Genomic DNA, 24,710 nt, shown 5'->3' with positions numbered 1-24,710 from the left:
ATATATATATATATATATATATATATATATATATATATATATATTTATATTCCCAAAACCCCATTAAACCGATGACTCAAATAGATTCATTTTATATGTTGCGAAAAAACTGCCTCCGCCAGGACAGTGTAGAAGGTTGATTCGCCGCGTACGATGATCGATAAAATTTTGATACGTGCGTTTGACATGCTGGATTATCCTCCCAACATCATATTAAAATTATTAAAAACAGTATTAATATCTAATGGCACTAAGACATCCGTGCTTAGCTTCTTATAAGCCATTCAAATATTTCTGTTAGTTAAACTATGAAACTTTTTAAAGATACTTTTTTGAGAATTGAAATTGAATATTTGAAATTTAAAATGCCGATAAAGGAAAAAAATTTTTAGATCTGACCCGACCTACTAACTAAAGTTTGTGTGGTACTGATGAGCTCCAAGAAGAGCGAAACTGGAAATCAGTCAAGATTTTCGCTAATTCAAATTTAGAGAATATAAAGTTCCACGGAAATTGAGTCATATTTACATAATTTGGCATCTTGAAAATCGCCATATTTGATCCGTCATTTTGAATTTTACATTTTTTATTTCAAATTTGGAAAGAGCACCCCAAAAACCCCTACATACCAATTTTTGTGAATATCGGATCGATAGTTTCTGAAAGACATGCATGAAGGTCGTGGAACATCAAAAGATGTCTTCCATCCTGAAAGGATTAAAGAAGATTTGTGAATTATCACACGAAATGTGGTAGATGAGCTGTAATGACGACATTTATCGTCATGTGCTTGTACATTAGGTCGAACAAAAAAGTCCTCTACCTTTTTCTTAATAACTTTATAGATTTTTAGTTATCAATTAGATAACATTAATATATTATCACGAGCGACCATCCGCCAATCTTCTTTGATCAATAACACAGGCCCACAATTTAAAAAAAAGTTGTCTGTGCTGGGGGTCTGACTAGGTGTACTATACGTATTTTGGGCTACTAAATCCAAATCCGGTGTCAGATTTGCTCCATCACCATTTCCCGGAAAATCGAGAAAGTCGTGAAAAGGAGCAGATATCCAGGTTTTTACAAAGACATGTATTCAAGAAAAATTCTAGAGTGACAAATAACCCCATAATCCCACAACCAACGTTGAAAATACATTATGTACTTCAATATGGAAAGCGAATCATTCTACACATCCCCTACGGGGCAGTTGTCATCGTTTCCAACATCCTCTGAAGCAGCAGGATTTATCTGATCGACGATCATATATTGTAGAATTGATATTTCGAATAGAAAAAAGATTCCATCTCGTGGACAATAACATGAATGTGACCATGATAGGGCACGCACAGATTAAATTTTTTAATCTATGCGATGTTAAAGGATTGATAGGTGAACTAAAACCGAATATGTATGATGGTATATGGATTATTGGGTTGTTCTAGTCATCAGATGTACATAATGTATTTTCAACGTTGGTTGTGGGGTTATAGGATTATTCGTCACTCTAGAATTTTCCTTGAATACATGTCTCCGTAAAAACATGGATATCTGCTCCTTTTCACGATTTACTCAATTTTCCGGGAAACTCAAGGGTGGTGGAAAAAATCTGACATCGGATTTGGATTCAACAACCCAAAATACGTATAGTACACCTAGTCAGACCCCCAGCACAGACAATTTTTTTTAAATTGTGGGCCTGTGTAATTGAATATCTACAAAGTTATTAGGAAAATGGCAGAAGACTGTTCTGTTCAGTTTAATCTAATGTACAAGCATACGATGGCAGACGTCGCCACTACAACTCATCTACTATATTTCGCGTGATTATTCACAAATCTTCTTTAATTAATATCTTGATAATTATCACAAAACGATATAAAACTTTTATGTTCACCTCAATCCGTATTATGCCTCCATGAGAACTTCGAAGGTTGTTCTGGGACGCTCTGTATAGCTCCAGAAGTATGTTGCTCATGTGCTTTTTTTAGTTCGCTCATGTACTTTTTTATTAAACTAGAACAAAACATAGGCGCGCGTAGCGCGCGCCATTTTATCTGAATTATTTATTAATATTACACGCACATAGCACAAAACTGAACAAACACGTTTCACAGATGTTTGCAAAACATTTCATAGTTTGACAGTTGCAAGCAGCACGAACTAGTCGCAACGGATCGAATCAATCGAGACAGCCAATCAGCATCGCGGAAAAGAGACCTCAACCCTTCGATACAAAATAAATTCACGATAACATGCACTTTTTTAAGGGGAAAAAAGACGCGGATAAAGAAAATTTCAGATTATATTTTATTTTGTACGTGTTACAAACATTTTTAACAAAATCAAAAACGATATTTAGAGAACAAAACAATAAAAATGTCTAGGATCAAGTATGTGTCTGAATATTGACACTTTATCATTTATCGAGACACTTGTATTGCAGAGATGAAACAGAATTACTATCTGATTAATCACAATACAGAATCTCTACGGAATACCGAAATACGATCCGCTATTGAGTCTGATCAAAATCCCGCGACCGTTCTCATCGAACTGTAGGGGAAACCGGGAGTATATGGCCCCAGAGGTGTGTTGCTCATTGATCATGTTGCTGTTATTAGTATTTGTCTTGAGAGGAATAATGGGTATACAAAATCGCGAAATCGTCCCTTTAAAAGACAAGTACTTTTTCCTGAATTTTATTAAAATCGGAATAATATTACAGTTAAGAAATAAAAAAAATTGATTTAATAATAGCAAAGTAAATTTTCGAACTTCTCGAAATTTTTTATTCGTATTCTCCATTATGACTGAATAAAATTAAGCGATATGTTACTAGCCAGCATGAAATTCCTTACAAGTGTATGATACATTGTTTCTGGTGAGAAACGCAATTGTCATTCATAAAATGATTGAAATAAAGCAATTGGTCCATATTTAAGGCCCGGCAGGAGGGCTGTGGAGATCTCTCGCGACGACTCTGAACTACTAATTAGCATACATATTTTATACTTCTTTATCCTACGCTACTAGACAATTGAATTCGATACCAGAGCAAGATAGCCACGTTGTGCTGCATGTTCATATTTTGTTTATCACAACAAAACATACTGTTAACAGGATCGTGTCCAGCATTAATACATAGAAGAAGGTCTCTATTATGTTTATGCAGTCAGTCATAACAATTAATTGCCTGAGAAGTGATAACTTTGAAATTCTAAAATATAGGACATCTAGCCCCGGTCACCTCTATCATGTCCACGACGGATTGCACGGAGAGAGATTGCGCAGAGTCTTCGCGACACCCCAACTGGATGCGCGCCAGCGCGCGCGCGAACCGCCGCGATAATTGCATTCCGCCTTTCGCAATTAGGTGCATTGACGCGCACGCCTGTCCAAAATCGAGACGTTCGTCTGGACGAGGATCTCTCTCTCTTTTTTGCTAAGCGCGATGGGTTCACGCGCTATTGCGCCGGACGTTAAGTATGGTAATGAGTTTCAACGCATACGCTGGCCAATAGTCATCAATTATTCTGAATAATGGCATGCAAATAGGGCACAGCGTAGGCAATTAATGTCACTATTTGCGAAGGCTTATCCCTGGTGCATAGAACGCGAAGCCGCAGTGACGTCCTATATTTGTCGATCGTAGGTGTAACGCGGCGCTCATTGGGAACTCGGCAAACACACGATACTGATCATTCCGCTGTGCGCGCGCTGTGCCCCCATCGTACGTTAGTATAATAACCTCGTCCCTCAAAACGCTTGTACACGTACGCGGCTTAATTGAGCCCCGGCGTGTACCCAGCGTGACGCGAGCCGCGCGCGATATCCTGCAACGGCGCACCCTCGCTGTGAGATGGGCGCTTTGCACTTCTCAAGTTATTTACTTATTAATTATTAATTACCATTAATTATTAACTATTACTACGGACATTATAGAAGGACACTGCAGCCAAAACTTCGTCAGATAAGCTGGTTTAGAATTAGATGCAAATTCATTAATGTAACCGAACTTTCCGTTGCTTGATAAGATAATAGGAACCAAAAACTTGCAAGAGCAGAAATATTCCTAGGAAATATTCCGGTAGAAGATTTCTAATCAGGCAATTGCTCTGTTATTGCAACTGAATAACGTCCATGCTTTATATTGTACATTTTTACCTTATTTTTTGTACAATATTGTATATTTTATAGCTGAATGATCAAGCACGTATATTTACGGTTATTTACGATGACGGAGATATTATTTTATTTCGCCGAGTTTTCATCTGCTCTCTATTCAGTCACTAATTGAAATTTCTTTTCTGTGTACATAGAGGAAAAAGATTGGCTGAATTAACGCGCAACAGTGACACAAAGGCGCTTTGAAGGATACAGAATTTCTGGTTCCTAACAATTTGATGCATAAGAACCAAAAATTCTGTCTCTTTTAATCAAAGCGCATTCAGTGCCATTATTACGTTCATTCAACCATACGGAAAGAACGTTATAGTAGAAAATGTATAGTAAAAAATTATTACAGAATTAATAACGGAGGAATAAATCACACTCACACATACACATACACATACACATTCTACAATATTGAGTATCCTTTTCTATGTGCTATTAGATATTAGATATTTATTACTTTAGCTACATTCATCAATAAGGGAATTTGGCCTATAAAACATTATCTTAACCACATTCATCCGTCCATACCTTATATTCTACATTTTTACCTTATTTTTTATACAATATTTTTTATTCTTATTCTAATATCGCAACAGTTACAGTCTGTATATTTTACAATTTCCACTCTTTTATTTATTATTGTTACCTATTTGTTACCTATTTGTTATATACTATTTATATTTCAGGAAATGTACTATTAAAAATTTTGCTTTATTTCTAACAAAATATACTATATATCTCTCAGCAAAATGTACTGACAGAAAATTCTAGAAACATAAAAAAATTGAAAAGAATTTATATGAAAAAAAAAACTATAATATTCCCTCTCCGTGTAGTTTTTTCCTCCTTTGTTTATAATTAAATTATCGATGTTTTCTTTATATAACACCAAGCAACGATTTATTTATAATCGATCGCACACACGGAAAAAACTGTTAATGTAACTGAATCTTTGTTATGGAAACAGATGAAAAACTTTCATTTGAAAACCAGATGAAAAACTTGATTGTAGGAATAAAAAGATTTCTGCATGAGGTTTTTGCTCAGCCAATCACTCTGAGTTACCTCAACCGAGTTTTAATGCAGTTAAATGTTCCGACGAATTTTTTTCGACTATAGTAACAGATATATTATCTCTCGTCAGCGAGTTTTTCGTCTGGTCCGGTTGAACAAGCTGAAATTTTTCTTCCGTATACGCTGACGCGATGACGTCTCATATAAAATACCTCTGAAAAGACAGTCGCCAAGCTACACATCTCGTGTATGATAATACAAGTTAATCGCGGAAGATAAATAAGAATCTCTTAAAATATATAACGTACAATCTCGTCTCGCGTGTTTGAAGATTACGAAAAGGTGCAGGAAAACTTCCGCTTTAGCACAAGGATGAAATCAGCCCCGCGTTAACGCGTGTAACGCTTTAACGCCGGCTCTCGTCCGTACGGTTAGGGGAATCGAAATGGGCCCGCACGGCGCGAGGATTAAACGCGACTTTCACGACGCGACTACTGTGATGAACGAAAACGTTGAAGAAAGTGTCGACAGCTTCTCCCTCGCCATTACATGCACCGTCACGTATCCTACGAGCGGCCGGACGCTTCATCCACTTCGTTTGATGGGACGCATTCGTTGCAACGGGCCATTAACACGCCGCAGCGCGAATCGCCACCGACGACGACGGGACGGCGTACGGGGGTGTGCACGCGCGCGAGTTCTGTTAATTAACGGGCCGGAAACGGCCGCATAAGCGTCCTTTGCGCTCGAAATAATTAGCCGCGACGCCCTATAAATATCCGCTGTGGTATTATCGGACGGCGCGGTGCCGCGCGACGAAAAGGCGATTACGAAGCGATAGGGTGGCCGGCCTGCAAATAACCAATGTCGGAAACGGTTTAATCTCCGCCCGTCATTTCGTGCTCATTCGTCGTCGTCGTCGTCGTTGTCGTCGTCCGCAAAAATTTTATCGCCCCGTCGCCGTATTACGACACGTATTCGCACGAACAAACACGCGTGTTCAGCGATTCAGCGTGTCCGTCTATCGTTCTCCTCGCCTTTCTTCTCTCGTATCGTGTACGAATACTCTCTCTCCCTCCTCCCTCCATCCTTCCTTCTCTTTTCTCACACTGAGAAAAAATACTTGAAAATTTACTTGTGTGTGTGTTTATTTTGCAGAAATAAACTTTATTCTATAGAAATTAACTTTATTTCGCAGGAATAAACTTTATATCTCACGAATAAATTTTCAAATACTTTTTTCTCAGTGCACCTCTCTTCTCCTCCTCACTCCCTTTCTCTCCCTCTTCCCACTTCCTTTTCGCCTTCACTCCGTTATTATCTCATTTTCTCATTTCCTTACTCCCTCACTCCCTTATTCCTTTACTTTCTCACTGCCTCACTTCCTCACTCTCTTTTTCTCCTCCCTCCCTCCCTCTCTCTCTCTCTCTGTCTCTCTCTCCCTTCCTCCCTCTCTCCCCTGATTGTAAATGATTCACAGATCAGAATGTATATTAATTACGCGAATGCGATGTGTAACTTTGACGGAATAATATCCATTGAGTATCGTCATCGGGCAGCCGTCACAAACGCCCAATGATCGATGGCTTTTTGCCCATAAATTGATGCCGGAGACGCGTTTATCTCGGGCATGACCCGCTGACCGAGCAGCGGGCCGAAACATCGTGGCAGCGTCCACGACGTACGTCGAATTACGACAAACGTACATAGTTCATTATTGACGAGGGTTCTTTGTGATAATAAATCGCACGTACGAGGGAGCACTCGTCATGATTTCTGCATGCGGATCAATCGCATAATTGACGGAAATAAGATGAAAGTTCCGGAAGCAAATATTCCCAACACATGTCTAATTCTTAATATCTTGATCTTTAAATATGAACGGTTCAACTTTCGACATTAAATATTCGGCATTAAATACACGTTGAGGAAAAAATACATAACATTTGAAAATATTTATAATATATTTACTTATGCAACAACGAAAAAAAGTTAGGTTAATCAAATTTCTGGTGAAATATAAACGAACCAGAAATTCTGATAACTTTAATCAGAATTTTGTGGCTCGTTCATATTTCACCAGGAATTCAATTAATGCAAGTAAACTTTTTCCGTGGGTAATATCAAATATTTTTTTAAATAAGAAACTATATATTTTCTTAAAATCTTAGCTTTTTTTCTGGAAGTAATTGTTTATTCTATCGGAAGAATTTAATAAGTAAATATGTTATTGAATTTAATAAGTAAATATGTTATCCCCACCAAATATTTTTTATGTTTCTAAATATTTTTCTCTTAGTATACTTATATTTAATATGTGTGTGTGTGTATTGAAAGTTGAAATATGCATAAAGACTGCAGCAATTATAGAATATCCAGGATTAGTACATACCCAGGCATTGGTATCTTTACTTTAATAATGACTCTCAGTACGTAACGACGCCGCGTGCATTAAAATCATCAATCAATCGTGCCTCGGTGTTCGGACACGGTTCCACGTTGCTCAAGATCATTTCGCGGATTTTTTTGCAAACTCTTCCTCGAGATCGACGGGCATTAATTCCGCGTTGCCTTTCATCGCTGAACGGCTCCTTATTCCCCATTGGTACCGTCTCTCTTCTTCCCTCTTTCTCTCCCGTTTACTTAAATCTCGTTCATGAGACTAAAAAGTGTGCATTAGCGTAATTTACGGTCCAATAAATCAGCTGGCTCGCCAACGCGGGAACAATTCCGTAGTTGAAGAGAGAGCGAGAGAGAGAGGGGGGAGAGCGGGAAAAAAGAACGGGGTTTGGCCCAGGGTAGTGAAAATAGGGGCACGGCAGGTCGCGGAGAGAGTCTTCTTTCCCCCGAGCCGTAATTTTATACAGCCGCTCGCGAGCGTTCGTTTTTCGCATTCCGCGCCTGCATTCTGGAGCAACGTACGATAGGCGAATGGACTGGTCGCTTTATTGTTATCGCACGAATGTCATCTCGCGCGCGTATAACTATCACTTGCTTCACTCTCTCTTTCTTTTTCTCCCTTCCATCTTCTTCCCTCTTCTTACTCTTTCCGCTTTCTCACGCTCGTTCTTTCTCCTTTGCAACTATAACATATTCTTACTGCTTGCGTAATTTACAGCATCCTGTAGAAATTGGCACTATCTACAGTTACTTTTCTTATTTTCATTGCGCGATATATCATCTGATGTTCTATGCGAAACGATTGTACCCCTAGGGAGCTGTTAACCCCAGGGTGTAAATAAACTCTACTCCACTCCCCTCTCTTCCGCCCTCTTCACCCTCCCACCCCCTCCATATTATTTTCCCTATCCTTCTCCCTCTCTTTCTCTCTCTTTTTCTCTCTTTCCGCCGTTGAAATCTACGCTCCACTTATTTTTACGCATCAGTCGTCATAACATATTCATACGCGTCGAGAGCAATAGCTTATATATAAAACAACAATCACAGCGCAATAAATCAGACGTACACAGAAAAAAAATCTTGTAATAGTTAACAAATGTATTTAGTTGAGTATTTCAGTGCAATATTTAATATAACTAGTATCAAATATAGTAATAGTTACAACTAGTAATAATTACAAAATGATTAGTGAAATAAATTCTTCATTTAGTTGGAATTAATGGTTTGGTTAATAATACCAAATAATTTGGGAATAAACTAAATAATGCGACTATTGCCGAAATATTTAATCATATTTCATATATTTATCACATAATGTGATAAATATTATTAAACGATATAATTTTATTTGACGAATTGTTTAATATGTATCACATAGATTGGTAATAGTCACCAAGTCTTAGTAATAGATATATCAAGCGTTGGCAACAGATACTGCAAAACTTATTAAAGTTATTCGTTAATATCTATCAAATTATTTGTTTATATTTATCTGTATGTTGAAACTACTTCATCGAAGCATCTAATTCCTACACCTGATAGTTATTACTAAATCTTTTTTCGATACATGGCTCTTTCGCTCTCTCCCTCTCTCTCTTTCTCTTTCTCGGACTCGTCGCGTAATAATTCGGAAACCCGGAGAAATCGACGAGAATGAATTCCACGTGTCATACTCCTCCCGCTGTGCACGCGAGTCAGATCTCGCCGGTGTTTACACACCCCGGGAATCCCCGTGCGGTACGTGCCGGCGGCACACACCGTCGTTACACCGAGCGAGCAATTAGCGAGTAACGGCGACAGAGCCGAGCGGCAATTGCGACGGCGATTTTTCTGCCGGACAATCGAGCGCGACGGGCGCCGAATCCCGGATTGAAGGGAGGCTTCAAAGGGTTGCGCGCGATTGTATGGGCGATTTCGGGGCGGCGCGGCGCGACGCAACGCGACGCGACGGCAAGAGACGACCGCAGCGGATCCGCGGCGCGACCCAATTTTCGCGAGATTGTGATCAGGCGACCGTAAAACCCCTATAGCGCGCTAGAAGGGAACGCCAAAGAGAGCGGCTTGGGACTCGAGCGGCTGTCCAAGCGGACCCGGGTATCGTATTTACGATATTGCCGGCTCTCGTCCTTTGGCGTAACTGCTTTACCGTGCGACACCGGCCGCAGGAAATAACGGCAGCGACGGCGAAACTTGATTTGTGCAGTTGGCATCGATCGGAGGCTCTCTCTGCTGCCGTCGAACTTGCCGATACGCGGCGACAACACCTCCCGCTGATCGCGAAATCGATTCGCAGGAACGCAAAAAAAAGGAGGAAAAATGTGCATCGCCCAGGCAATCCGCTTCGCGAGCGTGAAGCAAGTCTGGTTAATCCGCTGACCATCGCCGATGTGACGCGACAAATCGAGAATTAATAGTTAAACCGTTGATTGGCGTTACACAAGCTCCTGCCGAGAGCAGGCGCCAAGAACTCGGATTACTACGTCGATTACGATTACGTCCCGCGTCAGTAGAAAATCGTCTTACGAACCAAATGTCTCCTCTAAATCCGCCAAAGATCGACACGGTTTTAAGCCGGCAATACCATCAATTCGAATCAGTCGCTAATACCATAATTTTAATCACCCATACCGATATACAAGGTGCTATCTTCCTCCCGCCCACTAAGTGCATACACTGAGAGAAGAATTTAATAAATATTATCAAAATTTGGTTACTATTACTAAATGGTAGACGTAAATATAGCGGGCCAAAGCTATGGCAATACTTATTAATTAATTTAGTTCTGTAAAATAAATTATTTATTTGACAGAAGTAAAATTTATTTGCTTCCAGAATATATTTGGTAAATAAAACTTATTGAATAGTTGAGCAAAATAAGCGATTTTGTAATAGTTACAAAATGTTTGGTAGGTTCAACCAACCATCTGTAATAATATTATAGATACTGAAACGATGTAATAGCTGCAAATGAATGAATTTTTCGTTGTGCTGCAACAAAATATACTTATATTGGTAACAAAATAGAATTCGTACTTACTGAATCTTTTATTACATGGGATATAACAATTTCATAACAATTATCAAATAACTGTTCATAACTGTAATGTATTTCATATTAAATATTTAATATTAAGTAACTATTACTAAATTATTTAATTTATGTTACTGTGAATGCAATTACGTCATACTCCCGATCTATTAAATATTAGGTAATTATTATCATATTTAGTATTAGTTACTAAGGATTCAACGAATTTCTGTAACTAAATGCAGTTTGTTATAGTTACCAGTCTTTTCTCTCAGTGTAGCGTTATTCCTTGTAGAAAACTGAGTGGAAAAGCCATTTTGTCGAAACAAGTTGTTATTTATGCCAACTTTTCAATATTTAATATATCTTTACAGCTCAGCCCTAAACTAAAAGTCTATTCAAATAAAATCCATTTGAAATTAATCGAGGAAAATAAATTTGCCATTTACACTTGGCCATCCGAAACATAATTTGGGAGAAGTTTTATTTTATTTTTTAAATCGCTTATATTTCGTAAACTACTGATATTTCTTTCGCTCGATACTCTTTTCGACTCAAATTTTCACGAAGAATAACACTATATATTTAGTGAGCGAGGGAAAGATAACATCCTGTATATAGACGAAAAGAGAGAGGTACCTGAATTTTGTCTCCACTTTACTCAATGTGTTAAGGGCAACGGCCTGTATAGTGTTATATCTCGAAATCCCCAAGTTGATTCTTGTCAGGCGATTTTTGCAGAATAATTAACGTAAAGTAAAAGTACCAGCACGTATCCAATCCTGAACACTCATATTGCTTTGACAATTAAATACGGTCTTTAAATACAAATATTTAAACTTTTAACGTAAAAAAATATATATATATATATATTCTATGTTGAGAATTTAAATAATTGTATTTAAATACCCAGACAATAAGAATGTCCAGATACTGATCCATTGCAGAGCTTTTATTTCATAGAACTAAAATTTCACCTCGAGCAGAGTCATTGACATTTGCAATATATTTCAAAACCGTCCGACTGTCTATCACGTGATCGAATACAATTGTTGCATCACTTTAACGGAAGTAAACTACGTTGGTCCTTTGTTACAAACAATTCGCGTGGACCTCCGATCGTGCTTTGAATCTCTATTCTTCGATTGGCCACACACGCGACCACTTCTTTCGCTCAATTGTCAGTGTGTCCCGTTGTAGAGTGCGCAAACACAACAGGACAAACAAAAGTGAAGTTTCGAATACTAGATTCGCCGGCTGAGGGACTAGTCATTTGTAAAAGGTCGTTTCACTTCGGCCGAGCTACTTTGACGGAAGCGCGAATCGCCGTCCCATTGTACAATAGCCGTAAGAATATGTAGTAAGATATAAGTAATAAAAAAATTGACCAACTACAGTCGATGATCTTGGACTGGAAAAGGACTTTCGCATATGGCCGTAACCATAAACATGAGACGTTAGTTGAAGGACCAATTAAGATTTTGCTAGAGAGAGAAAGTATGTGAATTTTATTCTAGAAGATAAAACTGTCGGTAAATCTAATTGTATTCGAAAATTGAAACTCACACATGGTTAAATTCTAATTACTCAGTCTGACTCCAACTTATATGGTCACATCAATTTCTTCTAGCTAGAAGAATTCTAAAACAATACTCGTACTGGTTCTTTAGCTTAAGTTTACGTCTCGCGTCTACGGTTACAACAATTTATGCCCTAAGACTGGGTCCACAACCTTGCTTTAAGCCATGAGCCGCAAGCAAATTGAATTAAAGTCACAGTCGATTATTAGAAGAATACTTAGTTTTAGAATTACTTAGTTACTTGTGGACACAGCCTATTCATCAATACGACGTAAACTTTGTAGAAAAATGTCAATATTCTGTCAGTTGTGAAGTTTTCAGCTTCAGCATCTCTTTAAGAACTGGAAGAAATTATTCGATAAAAAATTTACAAGTGGATATTTTCGATTAAATATACCGATGAATTTTTATATCCGATCAGGATATCGGATTAAATCGAATACTTCCGATGATAATGATATTTTATCAGATAAACCGATGAAAAAATTATGAACCGATATTTCTCATCGGATATTTCCTGACCGGATATTTCCTGATACAAAAATTCATAGATATTTTGATCGAAAATATCCGTTTCTTAATTTCTTATCATATAATTTCTCTCGGTACAGTATAAGCAAACTGACGAATCGAAGATTCTCCTTATGAAGAATAATCGATTGTGATTAGTTAATCTTCTTACTGCTTAAGCTTTATCGCTTAAGTATTTCTGTGTCCTCGTCCTAAAGGGCCATCTACAATGGGATTGGCAGTAAGACATAAGCAGTAAGCGAATTGACCATCCATAGTCGATTATTACAAGAATAATTGGTCAATCAGCTTACTGCTTACATCTCACTGCACACTCACGCTATTGTGGAATAGGCTTAACTGCTATTAGTTACGAGGGTCTGTCTGGTAATACAGACATACGGAACGCGCTGTGCATGGTATCTCCGTATCGACAAGTTCCAATCTGGACGGAGAAATGAGAAAAATCGTTCGATTCCCTTTAATAATGCCGTGACATCGGCGCAGCTGACTCGCGCTCAGGCGAGAGAGGCCACGAATATCGGCTGGATATCGAGAGAACCATCTCGTTGGGGCAGGATCGACAGCGCGCATAATGCTGTGTTACGTCAAATCCGATCACGGTAGATTATTCGGCGCGCTGTAAAGTGTAATGTTCAAAACCATTGGCGTGATCGAATTTTATTAAATGCCCCCGCCATTTTATTCCCGACACGTTTTCGCCCGGCCGAAATCATTTCCATACATCGAATCGACGTCCTCGCTCCGATTCGCCCGCCGTTATTTTAACGTTATAGGAACTATTTTCCGAGAGATGATTGAAAAATTAATTTCATATTCAAAAACGAACAATAACACGTAACGTGACCTGTTTTCGTACGACAGTATTTGGAACAAAGAGCCTGTATCTCACAGATACAGATGTACTCTATCATGTAGCATATTTTTTCACCATTTTTTTAGTAAAAGAAAAACGACGCGATCATTGTGCGTGCGAGTCAATAATGGGAAAGTGAAGAGGGACTGTCTGATATCGATTCATCGGTCGAGATTAATGCGGACCACAAAGGGCTAACGGACGTTGTCCGAAGTATCCAGGGAACGTGCGCAACGAATTTACGTTAGCTGTCCGGCAACACGAGCACGCATGTTACCGGCGAGAGTCCGCAACTAGTTGCACTATCGATTGCGCCCAACTTCCGTGGAAATTGCGGGCGGTATTTAATCGGTCGCGGCACGAAGTTCGACGATACGCGGCTGATGTTAGATCGCCGGTTAACGTCGCCGAACCGAAGAACGTGGCTAAAATGAAAATCCAATAATGTATCATCGTGAGTTATGAGTCTCGATTCTTTCTTCTCACCGTGACGTGGAAGAAAGACAGAAAGAAAGAACTGCCCTTCTTCCGCGAGAGGGTGAGAACAGAGAGAGAGAAAGAAAAAGAGAGAGAAAGAGGAGGGCGGGCGTTCATCTTTACTTTTAATGTCTCTGCAGAACTCTCTAGCGCGCGCTGTTAGACGTAATTCCGCGACGGTCCAGTGCCGACAAACTCCCTATTTTATCGCCGACACTCGCAACTAATTTTCCATAGCGCCAATGTTCCCCGTTTCCATCGTCTGTCGCGACCGCAGCAACTGAATAGGTTGCACTGCAAATCGAAATGTGTGTGTCATTTTGACTGAATCTTTTCTTACACATTGAGAAAAAAGGAATTGATTGACGAAACTAAAATTTAATTAAAATGGGATCAACCAAATGTTTAGTAATTACAACCAAAAGATTTGATTGCCGCTGTTTTCCTTTGCTTAGTGACTATATAGATTACTGAGAAAATAAGGCAAAATAGCAACAATTAAATTTTTTAGTTATAATTATCAAACATTTGATTGATTTCATATTAACCAAATGTTGGTTTCGTCAAGCAATCCCTTTTCCCTTTTTCAGTGCACGTTTCTTCGTTTCGGTTAAAGTCATTTAAGATTTGAAACTATCTTCTTCTCGTTTGTAAACGAAGACGTTTGTACGTATTAAATTATAATTTACAACGTCTCAAATGTGTGTATTAAATAATGTGCACTGAAAAAAAGAATCCGTTGTCGAAACGAAAAATTTAGTAAGCTGAATCAAAATTTGATTAACCCTTTAAGACGCATAATTTATGGAATATTCTAGTAATATTTTTAAATGAAATATTGTCAAAAATACTCTAAATAGCACATTTATAAGGTTTCAACAACTCGATCCTAAGTACTCCTTATTGGTACCAGTGATACTTAAAGGATTAAAATAGAATCAATCAAATGTATACGCAACCAAAACAGTTGCAGCTATACGTGTTTTACTTTCTCAATTATATATGTACTTGACGCAAGTAAAAACACAATAATGCTAACCAAATCGTATGTACCAAATATATTTAGTTCCAAATAGAAAAATAATATTTTCAGTGTGATCTAAAATGGCAAAAAACATGTAAAAAGAGCTTCGGCCAAGATACACGCTTATACGTTAAAAAAAAATAACACGTTTGGATTTGCAATGTGAAGATCGTTGAACATATGTAGTCTCGCTGCGCAATTGAAAAGTTAAAGTGAAAATATCAATGCTTGGGTATTTTCTTATCGTTTTGATCTCTAAATACAAATACTTAAGCTTTCAACATAAGATATATGCATATATAGTGTATTCTCTCTGTATTAAAACTTTGCATATTCTATGTAGAAAGTTTAAGTAAAATTAAGTTAAATATTATACATATTAATAAACAGTTTAAATATTCGCATTTAAAAGCTAAAACAATAAGAATGTTCAGAGATAGGTCCAGGTATATGTCCAGGTACTTTTACCTTAATGAGAAAAAGATTTGATTAAATTAACGTGACAATAAATAAACCATATTTTTTTATTGAAAGAAACAGAATTTCTAATTATGAAGGACCATAATTCGGTTTTCTAAGGCGCATATTAATAATTATTATTTAAGATTCGTCTCAAATGAGATACTTAGCGAAGGATTTGAATTCAGGGTTAAGTGAAAATTCTTCAGTTGAATCGCGATTGCAGATTGTAGATGTCATATGTATCATAATTCGAATGAAAATCTCGGATTTAACTCTGAATACAAATCCGAATATCTCATACGACAAGTTTCAAGTAACAGCTATTAATACGAGCTTAATAACTAGAAATTTTTCAACCAAAAGGCGTTTGTTCATTGTCACGTTAATTGAAATGAACAGTTTTTTCTCCGCGTCTAATTTTAAGCTCGATATCGCGACAGGGATGGAAGTTCAGTCGGTGAAAATAAGATTTGCACAACAATGTGCGGACAGACGCGCAGGACGAGGAAATTAGAACGAGCTTCGCGGACTACATCTTATTGAAATCTTGATGTATTCGCGGAAGAGTTGGCCCGTCTACTTCGCGGTTTCTCGCCGCGTCGGAAAGTTTACGGCTGCATTTACCGCGAACACTCCTGCGCGCGTTTCCCCGGGAGAGACCGAGTGATTACCGCCATGAAAGATGACGGATAAGCTCGATGGGTGATGGTGGTGATGTCACGCACTCTTTACGCATGGTGCGCCTGACAACTTCATGAGGCGCCCTCGCGTTCACGAGAGCTTTTCCCCGAATCCTTCTCTCTCAAGCTCCTTCTGCTAAATTCCTTCTTTGGTACAATTTTTCGCGATAAAGGCGCAAAAATGCGCATCGAGTCAGGCCGACAGTGACGTAATCATGACCCTCGTAAGAGTGACGCCAACATGTGCCCCATTTCTGAGCAGTAAAAAATGTACTTAAAATAGTTACAAAATTAAAGGCCTTGATGAGCTGATTACAGAGATATAAGTTTTAGAGCCGCACAGTTTACCGTTCCAACACTACGGTCCAAAAAGCTTTCAAATTTTAGGCTACTTTTTTTATGTTTTTTTTACAAAACTGTACGGACTTTAAAAATTCAAAATGCTACATATAATAAAATAAAATAAAATAACATAAATAAATGTAAATTTGTTTTATTGGGAAAGTAAATACCGGAATTTCATTGGTTCAACCGGAAGCGCAATGAATTTTCTTCTAAATCATTTCAAAAGTTGAATTTTGTTTGATCTAGCTTTTAAAATAGTTAAGCAAAAACAATTTGAGTATTTCTAATGTTTTTGAGTAGGTTAAGGTGTATTTTACTATGCACTTCATGTTCCAAAATCAACCGGAATTGATGTTCCAATTGGAATTTTCTGGAAACTTCAATTTGGTCAGTTTGGGATATGAAATTTATACCATTAAATTCTTCATTTAATTTTATTAAATGTAGCATTTTGAATTTTTAAAATCCGTTAAGTTTTGCTAAAGAAACATCAGTTTGAAAATAGCCTAAAATTTGGAACCTTTTTGGATCGTAGTGTTGGAACGGTACACTGGGCGGCTCTAAAACTTATATCTTTGTAATCAGCTCATCAAGGCCTTTAATTTGATGCCCATTTTAAGTACATTTTTCACTGCACAGAGATGGGGCACATAGCCTATGGACCAGTAGCATCACTCTTTACCGTGCCGCGACCCTTCTTTCGTGTTGCTTAACATTGAGGATCAACCGTCGCGTCCTTACATTTGTATATGTGTGCACCATCATTACAACGTAACGCTCGGAGATAATGTCAAACAGATTTAATGCGACGTTAAAGTACACGAAGCCCCGCATCCGTGTGAACCTCCCCGATGCTTCGCTCGCGCTTGCCATATCCCTGGCGCAGGCCGCCGATACTTTTCGCATGTGCCTTTGCGAGCATCGACGCGAAGCGGAAGCCGCACGGAAGAGCCAAATGGCTTTCCAATACCGAGGCTTACTCCGTAAGCGCGCGAGCCGCTGAAAAATACCGAAAAACAGTTCGGTTTTGCGCGAAACACGTTAGGCTCGTTAGTTATAACCATCTAATGGCGTATTCAATTATGGAACGATACAAACGATGAGAGGAGAAGCAGGGTGGAGATCCAGGAGCGAATTGGGGGAAAGTGTGAGGAGTATTTACGTTTCACCGGTATTAGCGCGAGAAAATATACGTATCTTCCTCGACACGTTTCGCCAAACGACGACGGGCATTAAGCGATTACGGGAACTTGACAGGAGTGAATATTAGGTAAAATTTGAGGTGCTGTAAAAAGTTGTGAATTAATAGAAGAAATATGAATATTTTGTCATGTGAATTAATAAGAGTATGAATATTTTGTCATGTGGATCTATTAACAAAACCTAGGTTATAGAAAAAATTATATTTTGTGTTGTATATTAACACTATTGTGCTCACTACTTCAATTCTGCTCCGCATAAGAATCACGCTTGAACAGTAACCATCCTGGGTTATTAACAGGAGTGATCTAAAATTAATATCAATACATTTTTTTACTCATTAGGGTTATCGTTACCGGTTCATTGTTGCTTTCCGCAAATTTCAAGATCAGTTTTTATTTATTTGTTACATGTTCGGATTTTTCAATGAAAAGATTCAATTTGATTTTTTATAACTCCTATTTTGCGAAATTTTGTTTTTTTTTTTCAAAATTCGCTCCGTAAGAATCGATAACTATAGCCCTAACAGATAAAAAATGTATTGGTGCTGATTTCAGATTACTTTTGTTCCTATTGAAGCCAGGATAGTTATCATTGAAGTATGACTCTTTTATAGAACAAAATGGACACAATTATATTAATATTTATCATAAAATCTGCACGCATCTGAAAATATATTAAAAGTAAAATACAAAATATATCTTATTTGTATTTAATACTCTTTTAAAGAGTGAATTTTTTACACCAAGATATTGTTAATGGACACATACGCAACAAAAAATTCATACCAACTCATATCAACTTACATTATTCCTACCAACTTACATTATTCCTATCAACTTACATCATTCCTATCAACTTACATTACCTCTTTCTCCTCTCTCTCTCTCTCTCTCGCTAAATTTTATCTAATTTTTACTTCAGTCGAGGTCCTGTAACCTCCTATAAATCCGAATCGCGATCAGTGCGCTGCCAGAGATAGAGGCACGTGTCACTTTTATTAATCCGACCGAATTTGCATGATGGTTAATTTGCATATTATAAGGAAGTTACAGATCCCGATCGTCCGCAGTCGCTGTCGACCGACAGTGTGCGTCGATCGGGCTTCCAGCGGAGATGAGTTTGACTGGCGTAACTTCTCCTCGCCTCGTCGTCGTTCCTCTCCTCTCTGCCCCGTCCCACCGGCTCTCTCTCTCCATCGCCAAAAATAATGGTAGGAAAAGACATAAAATACTGCTCCGATTTTATGGTCCATCCTTTCACGAAGGGTCGGGAGAGCGCGGCGCTAGGTCACGTTGTAACAACTAGCTCACGGGTGGTGTCCGTGCGACTGTACTTCATAAATTTCGTTCCCTTTTGGACGAAAAAGTTCCGCGATCTTGCGGGTCCGGCGGAGTGAGCTTCATTGTTCGGCCGCGTGATATATACTTCTTCTGATACCGACCGCGGCGGCGTTAGGGACGGTTTTCAACGAATTTCCCCCGAAAACCGTGACAGAAATATCCTCGAATTTCCACGTGCGCAACTCGTAAATTACCGGCTAATTTCCCGATCTTTCGGGAAAACTGTACCAAAGCGAACGGAGTGAAACGCCGCTGGTGGAGGACTCCTTGAAGAAGATAGGATTGCGCCACGCATAAAAGATTTTCGTTTTTCGTTATTTTGTAGCTTTACTCTCCTCAGTGATGATTTAAATGACTGTGCGATTTTCAAGGCGGTTTTTCTTTTAACCCAGTTAGGAATTTCTTTTCTTTTCCATTTTCTCTGAAGGGTTTTGAAAAATAGAATACACACAAAGTATATTTAATTTGTATCTGGTATTCTTTTAGAGAGAGAGAGAGAATAAGGAAACACGTTTCTGCTTGAATCAGTAAAAGAAGTATTTCATTAATAATCAGTGAATGATAAAAGATAATTTTTTTCATTATTTTATAGTTTTAATTTCTTCAGTGGTGATTTAAATGACTGCACAATTCCCTCCCCCAAAACGGTTTTTTTAAATAAATACTAAAGGTTTCTTCTCTTTTCATTGCTATTTTCTTTGAGGAATTTTGAGAGAAATAGAATACAAAATATATATAATTTGTATTTGGTATTCTTTCTATCTCTCTCTCTTTCTCTCTCTTAGAATATGAATTAGTAAAAAGAGTATTTTCCCGATAATCAATATTTACAGATTTTGAATAGAAATATTTCTGCTTATTGAGTCATTTTGCATCTCACTGGGATATATTCCTATACATCGAGCGTATAATACTTGCATCAACTCTGTTGATGCGAGTCTCATTCTACGAACTTTATAATTCTAATTCAACGCGCGTCGTACAATCAATTAAGGGCCTACAAAAGGTCATAATAGAGATCTTTCGGGCAGAACTGCGAAATATAGGCAAAGGCATTTGACGTTTTTTAATCAAAATGAAAATCACTTTGTATTTGTGATATTTTTAGTCAGAAAAATGATGTTCGCAAGAGATTACAGAGTGTTTTTTGCAAAAAGCTCGAAATAAAAATCGATTAAATTATTTTAAAAAACATTTGATGCGCGATGCAGCATAAACCTATATTTTTATTTATTAGAAATTTTCAACGACCTAAATGCAAAATCGGGCTCCTTGCCACCTGTTTCTCGTCACTGCAAGAAAGATGCTAAAGAAAGTTTGATAGAAAGTTTGAAGCAAATATAACGTCGACGAGGTAAAATGCGCCAACGTTGCAGATACTACGGAAAGCGTAGGCACCAATTTGCAGTTGTTGCGTCCGCGCGAGCGATACATTAGTATTGGCGTGTATATGGACACACAACTACGCACATGGGACGGTATTTCGCGCCAGGTCACTGCACGAGACCTTCATAGTCAAATCAGGGTTTGCTCTTGGCTCCTGCAGATCCTTAACGACCGTCGTCGCGGTGCAAGAGCGAATAACCGAACAGTCCGAACGTTAGGGTGCGCATACGAAGGCCGGAGTCGAGCGCAAAGGTATCTCGTTTTGGTCACAGTAGGTTTGAATTTCAAAAACTACAGAATCACGCACATTTTGCCAGCGGGCGCGCGATAAATATCTCACTGCGTGGGTCAACAACGGGCAATAAAAAAGTAACGTACGAATACGCGCTCGCACGATAAATATTTAACAATGCGTTTAATGTTTAATGCTGTCGCTATAGAAATTGCGTTTCGCATGCCGCGGCTGGTATTTTCGCCGGTGCGGAAAATCGTGGTCCCGGGCGAAACCCATTCGATCATTGGGAAAATTTAAAAGAGCGCACGTCCGTCCGTCGTTGCGCGTTACGATTGAAATTTCGTTTCCGAGGCGTTGCTGCGAAAAATGAAACCGCACGCATCGACGATACAATGCGTGGTGGATACGCGTACGTGAATGTGTGTATGTGTATGTATGATACGTATACACAACGCGCTGACATTTAATATTGAATTCAAATATAGTGAGAAATGGGGAGATAAAGAGACGAACAAAGGGAGCGATAATACCAACCGCGTTATATTACGCGTTACATTAATACGTCTTGTGACGTGCGGGCTTTAAATCGGACAAATGACTCTCAAAGATGAAAAACGGCACATGTAACAGACAGAAGGAAAGCGGAAGAAAAAAAGAAAGTTATTATTCGAAACGACAACTTCATTAAAGCCGCGACCGTAAACTAATTCACGCGTGACGTCAAAGAAACACGAAGTTCTTCATTGAATTCACGCTTGGATTCTCCTTCCGTGAAGAGAGGCACGCCTCGACGAGCCGTGACGCTTTGAATCATCCCGTGTGCGTAAAGAACTCTCGCGGCATTCTTTATCGACCAGAAGTACGGTACAATAACCATCACCACCACCACCACCACCACCAATATCAGCGCTGTCGCCGCCGCAATATCATCACTACCACCACTACCAAGCGCGTTAACGAGCATTACACGTGAAGTGACACCGGCCGTTTTGGGAATGCCGTCGTTTTGCATTCGTTTGCGAAGGGACCGTCGCGCCCCCGGGACGAATATGTTTCAGGTATTCATAAAGGCGGCTCGTTAATTACGCCCGACGTCTTAAAGTAATTAACTCCGTCGGCCCCGAACCTGCCCGGGCGCCTCGACGTTCCTATGGTCGGTTAATGTAATTCCAGTTCGTCCCCTGGTTCTACCCTCCCTCCCTGCCCTGTGCAATTACGAGAAAGCGTGCGCGCAAGAGAGAGAGAGAGAAAGGGAGAGAGAGAGATTGAAGACTCACCTCTCCTGATGATTTTCAACCCCCTGTGACTCCCGCGCGATATTCCCATCGCTAAACCGAATCGAGCTTTATCCAAGTAGTGAACCAGTCCAAATGTAATGGGGTGAATCGAGGTAATTTCGCCACCGGGCTAAATGCAACATTCTGAAACATTTTTGGGTGACGGGTTCAATAATAATTACAAGTTTGTTGGGAATAGATTCTGTCTACTTAATCAGAAGGTACAAAATCTCCGAGGAAGGATGACGGTATAACTTATTCGGCAAAACGCAAAATAAGTTATCTTCGATATTTTCTTTACGGCTCTATTTTTATTATTATTATTTATTATTAATAACATTAACGTAAATTAGAGGTCGTTTCGTGTTAAAAAGTTCGATGGAAAGAACTACATGAAAAGAATATTATAGTTTTCTTTCATATAAATTTTTTCCAATTTTACCATGTTTTTAGTACTTTAAGACGGTCAGAATAGATTGTTAATAATGTCTATATTGTTAAGAGAGAGGAACCTAGTTTCTTCTTCTTCAATTTCTAAAATATAGGTAGCACATATAAAATGAAAGGATAGTGGAATTACTGCAGAATGTCGATCTATTCTTCGGTTACGAAACTCTGTAGTTATTTTGCTATAAAATTTTCTCCGTGTACGCAAGATAAAAGTTCCAATTTTTGGACATATATCTAGTTCATTCTTGTTGTTTTTGGTTTTCAATTAAAAATATTTAAATTTTGCACACACATATATACTGAATATATACATGTCAGCATCAACTCCCCTTTGTAGAGATGACCTACGGTCGTACCTGGTCAGTTTACAAAAAGAGCTCGTTGTCTTGTTATTGTTTACATAAGAAAGTAAAAACTAATGGGTTTAGCCGTGCAGTGGGGAGAGTGATAGAGTTGATCCGGTGAGAAGAGTATGTTTATAAACATGGAACTCGCCCGGAAACTGATGACACGAATGGACGTATTGCGTGATCCCTCCTAATTTCCAACATACCTACAGGAAGTCTAACGCAAGACATATATCTACGTGTGAAGATAGAGCACTTCGAGCTGAGTATTTTGCAAATAACTACATAAATTTTCGAGATATTAGAAACAAAAGATTGACTAACCAGAACGCGCGACGTTGTGGGACGAGCTTTGTTAGCGCGAGATCTCATCGAAAATGGCTGAAACGTTTCAGACATTTTCAATGGCGAAATGTTGCGTTTATAGAACTCATTCTACAACATCGCGCGTGCTCTGGTTCGCCAAACTTTTTTCATTAATATCTTGAAAACGTGGTCGTTTGCCAGAGATCCTCGTGTTCAGATTGACGTGTTTCACCTTCACAAGTGATTTTGTATGCCATGCATCACACATCCTATGTATATCCTGTTCACCCTATGTATATCGAAAGTTTGGATGTTCATATTTAAAGACCAAAGCAACAAGAATGTCCAGGATTAGGCACGTGTCCGGATACTTTCATCTCGTAATCTCGTGTTGCGCGCGGCAGTAGTTCAAACCGTACGTGGTCAGACGCGAGTCACGGAGCCTACCAGCCGGCTCAAGCTGCGGCATGTGCAAATCGGCGCGGATGCTTAGAGTGGCAAGGATTTGTGGCGGAGTTTCAGGGATGCGGCGCGCGAAATTTCGACCGGGTTAGAGAGGGCAGCGAAGTATCTCGACATGGAGAGGAGAAACATACCGGCCACAGTGCGTTTTTCCACTCGTAACTTTCCGGTTACGGCGTCGACTTTCGACACCGCTCAACGTCGCGCAACACCGCGCGAATGTCGAATGCACGCCGAGCGCGCGCCTTTCCATCTGTTTTTTTTTTTTCTTTTCTTTTCTTTTCCTCTTGCGCTTTCTTTTTGCACGGTCTCCGGATCGCGTACTGCAGAAACGCGGCAGTGGCGTAGCGCAGGAAAGATTTATGCCGCCGTGCCGCGACGCGCGCACCTCCGGTGAAATATTCATGCGGGTAGGCGCGAAGATTCAACACTTGACCGCCAACGAGGGAAAACGAGGGCAGGTAGAAGCCCGAATCGCGCCCGTCTCTCTGTGTTGCGCGCCGAACGAAAATACGCCCACGGTGCCCTACGGCGGTCAGCGCGTTCTCCAAAAGGATGAAATCGTGGAGAGATATGCGGTACGCTGGAATTTCCAGCGAGGAGAAACGAACCTGACGCTGGAGAAGATGGAATGTTTGCGGAAAGTTCTCGCGTTGGATCGCGCGTTGTCATTATAGTGTCATTTAGTGAATTAAAATCGAAATTCGTTGAAAATATATTCATCGTTATATGAATATCATACGTTTAGACACGTTAAAACACTGGATATCATACGTTTAGATACATTAAAACACTGGAGATATTTAGTAAGATAATATGATAAGACCGTGTTCATTCTCGTGATCATTCTCAATCAAAACAGATATAAATTTATTCTTAGTGGGATCTTTTTTTATACACATACGAGGGTGGTCTGAAAAGTTTCCGACCTAACAAAGATACAAGTCATTTTTTCTGAAAATTGTTTTTTATTTTTCAACATAGTCTCCTTGTAAATCTACACACTTCTCCCAGCGATGCTCCCATCTCTGTAACCCGTCGAAATAGTACTCGGCGTTTTTCTCTGCAAAATAATTGTTCACGAAGGTGATTGCCTCTTCATTTGACGAAAATCTCTGTCCTCCGAGC

The 24,710-nt window shown here is 39.1% G+C and overlaps 1 long non-coding RNA gene across 3 annotated transcripts in view; it reads right to left on the bottom strand.

Annotated features, from left to right (window-relative positions):
* The window catches only part of LOC116852301, a 175,940-nt gene that overhangs the window by 123,259 nt on the left and 27,971 nt on the right, over positions 1-24,710 (bottom strand). For all 3 annotated transcript variants that reach the window (XR_004379739.1, XR_004379740.1, XR_004379741.1), the window contains exon 2: positions 22,018-22,161. This is a non-coding gene — a long non-coding RNA (uncharacterized LOC116852301). The remainder of the gene's footprint in view (positions 1-22,017; positions 22,162-24,710) is intronic.

Source organism: Odontomachus brunneus, unplaced genomic scaffold (assembly GCF_010583005.1).
Source record: "Odontomachus brunneus isolate Ranch 3 - 2012 unplaced genomic scaffold, Obru_v1 Obru_scaffold_213, whole genome shotgun sequence".
Taxonomy (NCBI): Eukaryota; Metazoa; Arthropoda; class Insecta; order Hymenoptera; family Formicidae; genus Odontomachus; species Odontomachus brunneus.
This window is presented reverse-complemented; position numbering and strand designations above follow the sequence as displayed.